Genomic DNA, 6,083 nt, shown 5'->3' with positions numbered 1-6,083 from the left:
TTTACCATTGTCCTTTCTGTTCATTAAGGTTCAATAAGGTTCAATTTTTGCATAGTCAGTTTCCACGAGACTTTGGCACAAAGAATCAGCAAACTCCCATTCTCAACAGGTTTGTCCCATCTCTCCTGCTGTAATATACCCTCCTTCTATTTCATTCTTCTTATTACCTGCTGGTTAAGTAATGATCTGCCTGGAATTGAAGCCTGCACATTTTTAATGAAATAATATACACAAAATGTACAGGGCAGATGGCTGACGACTAAAACAAAATGCAGTAAGTGATGCTCAGGACAGTCCCAATTATTCCATCAAACAGTTTTTTTTTTTTTACATGTGTGTTACAGAATAGAAGTTATTATATCCGTTCTTTCACTTCACTGTGTGCAACTGCCAATCTGCAGCACTTGCAAGATGTAGAAAAGCAAAGAATGGAATGGGTCACTGGGCCTGTCATCACTTGTACTTAGGGCTAATTAAATGTGTAGCAAATATTTAAATGGAAATGTATTCAGTTTGCATTATTTGCAATGCAGTGACACATAGGTTTGTTTAATAAAGGGCTTTCAGTAGGCTTCGTTGGTTTGCCCTAAGGAGTACACTCGGGAAGCTGAAAGGGAACACAGGAAAAGAGAAGTAGCTTTGGAATAACAATGGACCGACTAAAGCACAGTGGTTTCTAATATGAACCGATCATAGGTATTTTGAGGGTGATTTTAAAGAATGTTTATATTAAAAATATAAAAAAAGAATTTAAAATGTCCTTTCCTTCTAGTGCAGCGAAACTCCTGAATTGATACCCCAGATGAGGTATTTACAACTTGGAATACTGTTTTCAGCAAGGTTCATAAAATGGCCTGTTATAGTTGTACTGGTGACTTGTAGTTTGTCATCCAGACGAGTAGTTTTACGTGTTTACACTTCTGAACCACCATTGTATAAGCTACAGGAAATGCGGTACAGATTTTTTCCAAACTTTTCTAGTTGAATGTTGAATAAAATGTTGTCAATGTTTATTTAAGCAAGGAAGAAATATACATTTAAAATAAATATTTATTAAAATATGTAGTTGGTCCTCACTGTACTTTAGGTAAGTTGGATTTGTCCATAGAGACGTTGTGCAAAAAGTATTTGGTAATATACGGAGATTAACTTTGTGTCAACACCTAAAGCGTTCCGCAAAGTTAATTCAGGCAAGCCACTGAATTCACAGCTGGAAAATGCTTTACCTGCCAAAACATTTGTTATTCTGTTCAGCCACTCAGCGCAATCACTTTTACCTATTGCACTTCAAGCACAACTCCAGACAGAGCTTTTTTTGGTGGGGATGGGTTTGGGGCATTGTACAGAATGAGATGTAAAGGCAACACTTTTTTGTTAGTTTTGGATAGCGAAGGTTAAGACCCTTTGTCAGGCTGCCTGTGTCCCCGCTAGTGTTTTTTTTATCCTCCATTCTTCCTGATGACCAGTGTCACTGAGTAAGAAAGTTTGGGGATATCCAAAACATTTGAATAGTCTTTCGAGCAAGAGGTTATGAAAAATCCTCCACTTAGGACACTTGATCCCATGACAACGCTCCAAAATGGCAATTTTATTCACATAGGGGATATTACCTCTTATCTTCTGATTCGTCTCCAACACAGGAAGTTAAGGTGGCTTCAGGCTTTCAAATATAAGTGATTTCAATGGTTTTACAACACTTCTCTAAGTCAATAAAGATGTGGTCTTCAGGATATGTTAACCCCATCAGTGAATCAGACGTAAAAGTTCAGAGACTGGGTCAAAACTAGGTTTTGAATTCCCACAATGTAGAGTTTGAAAGTGACAATCCAGGTTAGGTTATCTTCTCTACTATCAGAGACATATTCACAAAAGGAGTCATCACGGACTGGGTTGCACCAGAGGCTGTACTACATAAAGCTATTGTTGAGGATATGCTGATCCAGATCACTGCTGTATTGTGACCAGCTTAAAGCATATTAGACTTCTTGGCTGATGAGAAAAACAATTAAAGAGTACAGAGTTTGTTGACAGAATAAAAGAAACTAGAAGCTTGCATCCCTGGCAAGCGGTTGACGATCACCCAGTATGACTCTAAATGCAAAGATGATCCCCACTCCCCAGGCTTACTTTCTTTGTATAATACTTTATCTAAATGTACTCTGAAACCCCACACCTATGTGTGCAATTGGGAGCTTAAGCTGGGGTTGGCCCTGGAAGATGTTGATTGGGTCCAGATATGGGACACCACCAAATACCATTCCTGCAACACATCAGATGTAGAGTTGAATTATAAAGTGCTACTTGGGGGGATACATTGTACCCTGCCACCTCTCCCGCATGAACTTAAACTATGCCCAAACATTTTTTCTGTGGCTTTCTGGAGCCGGGCACTTTCTACCATTTATGGAGGACCTGCCCAATTGTCCAGTGGTTCTGGTCTCAGGTTTACGATATGTTACATACCCTTCTTCAACGCCCACTTCTATGAACCCATGCAAGGCATTGATCAATTTGAAACCGGAGGACAACTCCAGGCACCAAGTCATACTTATGCCCTAACAGCCAGGAAACTGACAATTGCTAAGGCAGGGTTATCCAGAGGTCTGCACTGAAGTAAAAAATAGATTGCTTTGGACCCTTAACAATGAAGAACTAACAGCTAAATTACTGGTCTCTATGCCCAAATTGTGACAGGTCTGGGAACCATGGGTCTCCAGCTTTCTACCAACCGACTTTTATTGGCATTTGCTCAAACTGAAATGCTCTCACCACTTAACCTAATTTGTTGTGATTTGCTCCTGGCTGCACTATTGCCTATTCCCCCAGCAATTTTCTGATCCCTTCCCTCTCTGTTTGCTACCCTTTCTCATCCTCTTTTCCAAAAATATAAAGGTTGCCTCACATACCATAGTTTGTATCCGGCTTAAATACCACGTTTTTGATGTAATGGCGTACCAAATAAGTGTTCACAATGCGTGTTTTCTCACAACCTTTGTAATTCAAAAACATTCTATTAATGATTGCACAGATGAAGAAAATTGAAAAACAGACAGTTGGATGCTTTTTTTTTTTCTTCCTAGCTCTGCTGATGAAACTTCCATCAGCAGAGGGGGGCTTAACTTTTGTTTGCCATTGTCCCTACTTCCTGATGGCAACTGGTCCAAGATTGTCAACCATCGTCGTGTCCCTCAATGGACAGTAAAGTAATAAAGGTTAACCATTTTCATTTAAATCATTTTAGATAAATATTCCTGTAAATTCCTACAGGTTCCAGATCTGCAGATTCTGTCATAGGCCATTTCAGTGCACCTGCTAAATATGTTTATTACTACTTGCAGGAGGTTTTGCCTTTACAATAGTGCTTTATTACAAAGCTTGGACTGATCATGTGATTAAACTGTGCAGTATATTATATCTATGGAGCAGGCTCTCACTTTAGGTAACCTCTGTGCATACTGAGAAAAGCAATGAGCCAATTACAGGAACAACGGTAGAGGATTCTGGGAATTGCTAACTACAAATTGTATATGGTTGGTAAAGAAGGCAGATGCATTTTACTTTTTGACAGGTGGAGAAAGCCATACATAGGTCAAAAAGACAAAATTAATTGTGTAGCCTTTATAAATATGTCAATTTTGGCATAAGAGGAGTTTTCTTTTACTACAATCTAAAATCCAACTACAACTTAAAAAAAATGTAGTGAAGTTAAGACTGATACAAACTTGAGTCTTTATAATCTAGCAAACCTAAATCCCAATCAGATTACAAAAACCATCCCTTTAAAATCTTCCCACAATCCCACTGGGTGTCAATGATTTGAAAAGTAATCTTGGATTTCTTTTCTTTGTCATTATGACACAAGTTTTTATATTCTCTACATATTTCTCACATCTGATATCCACAGCATAAATACACTTTAATTCTGAACTTCAGGTAATATAGCTATACATAGCAACTGTTTAACCTGAACAAAAGATTTCCTTATTGTCCATTGAGGAACACCGGAAGTCTAAAACAAGTGATGTGAATGATAAAATGCTGCCTTCAGGAGGTTTGGACACTGGCAAACCGAAAACAATGTTGAAGACCAGCCCCTTTAAAACTACCCTCTCAACTGTCATGCCTCAGGTTTTTTTGTTCTCTACAGGAGCAGCTAACTGAATCAGGATATTCTCAGCAATAACTTTGGAGGCCATACTGGGAAATGGGATCTTCATTGTGGTGCTTTCCAGACCTTTTGCAGAGCACTCTCCATGTTTAGAGTCATGGCACAGCCTTTGGCATGGTCTCGGAGAACTCCTCTAGCACCATTCCTCTGTTATTCCCGTTTCTGAAGCACCTCTGGATTATCCTTTCCAACTGCTAGCCTACAGTGACTTGGTCACCTCCGGCTGACCGCGACCCTAATTAGCAACAGCTACTTGGGTTTGCTGGACTTACCTTACAGCGGGCCTAGTTGCTTACCACCATGGGTTGGGTGGGGCCAAGGCCTCCCCCATGTGCACTGGTGTCCAATGGGTCCAGTAGTTGGGCACAAACAGCTAGAAAGTCCCTATCTGTCCATAGGGGTTCCAAACATGCTCTGACGGCATCCATCTATGATACTCCTGAAATCAGGAGTCAAATCAGGTCTGCAGCAACAATTTGTTCCGATTCAGATTCCAAACACCAAGGACAGGCTGTATTTTGGCCCACACAGTCTCTTGCCATTTAGATGTAGTCAGTATCAGCCTGCATTTGGTGGATTAGCCTGCTGTTATTGGTCTTGAGTCTTTAAGAGCTCTTAAGGCTGCCAAGACATTCTCACTACACCTGCTGTTTGAAGACTTCCTCAATGTGGACAGGAAACACCATAAGGGGTCCAGGGCTCCACGTATGACTTTGTGAGGGTGTTTCCCCTTTGAAAAGGGATTCGGTAATAGGTGGTCCATGACCAAAGTGGATGCTCCAGTAATCCACATTAAACGATTTATCTCAAGAAGGGTCAAAAGGTATACTTACCTTTGGGGACTTCACTGAAAAGTTGAATTCCGACCTAAAACCCAGTTTACGTTAACTGGTTAGGCCCTCCAGTCTGTGTTGGCGATAATTCTGATTGGTCAAGCCATGTCAGAAGGTAATAAAAGACTCCTTTGAGAGGAACCTTCCACTGCTGGTGTAAGTCACTACGGAGCAGCTGATGCAGATGTCTGGAGCCTTGTGCCTTAGCGGTGAATGTTTATTACAAGCTTCTGAAAGTTGCATAGGAATAATGACTATACAAATGCTTAGGGGCATTCTGTCTGTGTGCATGGGACGCTGATGAGACATTCAAAGAACAGCTGATTCATCTTCCCTTTAAGGTTTCTTTGGACCGGCATTTGTCACGGTCATTAGCAACACCTTGAACAGCCACATTATGCTCATACCAGAGTGCATGATATCTGCACAAGGGTCAGTGGAGCCTCATCCCTCTACCACATTTGCCTTAGGAGTCTGTATGCATAGATCTTCGGAGTCTAACTCCCTCCACTGCTTGCCTACAGTGTCTTTGTCACCTCCGGATCTAATAGGGACTTCCTAGCTGTTTGTGCCCAGTTCCTCGACCCATCTGTCCATAGGGGTTCTAAACATGCTCTGATAGGGTTTCAGGAGGGTCAGGGATGCACTCTAAGTCAAACCAGGTCTGCAGCTACTTTCTTCTTTTCCTGATTCAGCTTCCAAAAAAAAGTCAAGAAAAGGCTGTATTTTGGTTCACACAGTCTCTTGCAGTGGACTAAAATATACAAGGGGTTGTTTCAAACCATATATTGATGCAGTGGGTATCAGCCTGCATCTAGTGGGGCACGCTGAACTTTTGCAACAGTGTATTATTCCAGGTGCTGGGTGTACATCGGATGGAATGTATTAACTCCAGTGAGCATGCCCGGATTAATGACATTCTGACAAATTAAGATGGCTGAACATCCTGGAAGAAGCCAGCAACACTTTCTCTTTGGCAAGGGAGCTTGCAAATGTCGTAAGTAGAGGCAAGTATACTTCTTTTTTTTTTTTTTTTTTTTCCCCCCTTAAAGGGGAAGGGGAACTTGCCCCCCCCCCTACCC

Source organism: Nanorana parkeri, unplaced genomic scaffold (genome assembly GCF_000935625.1).
Source record: "Nanorana parkeri isolate BGI_ZX_2015 unplaced genomic scaffold, ASM93562v1 scaffold1747, whole genome shotgun sequence".
Classification (NCBI taxonomy): domain Eukaryota; kingdom Metazoa; phylum Chordata; class Amphibia; order Anura; family Dicroglossidae; genus Nanorana; species Nanorana parkeri.
Note: the sequence above shows the minus strand (reverse complement) of the source record.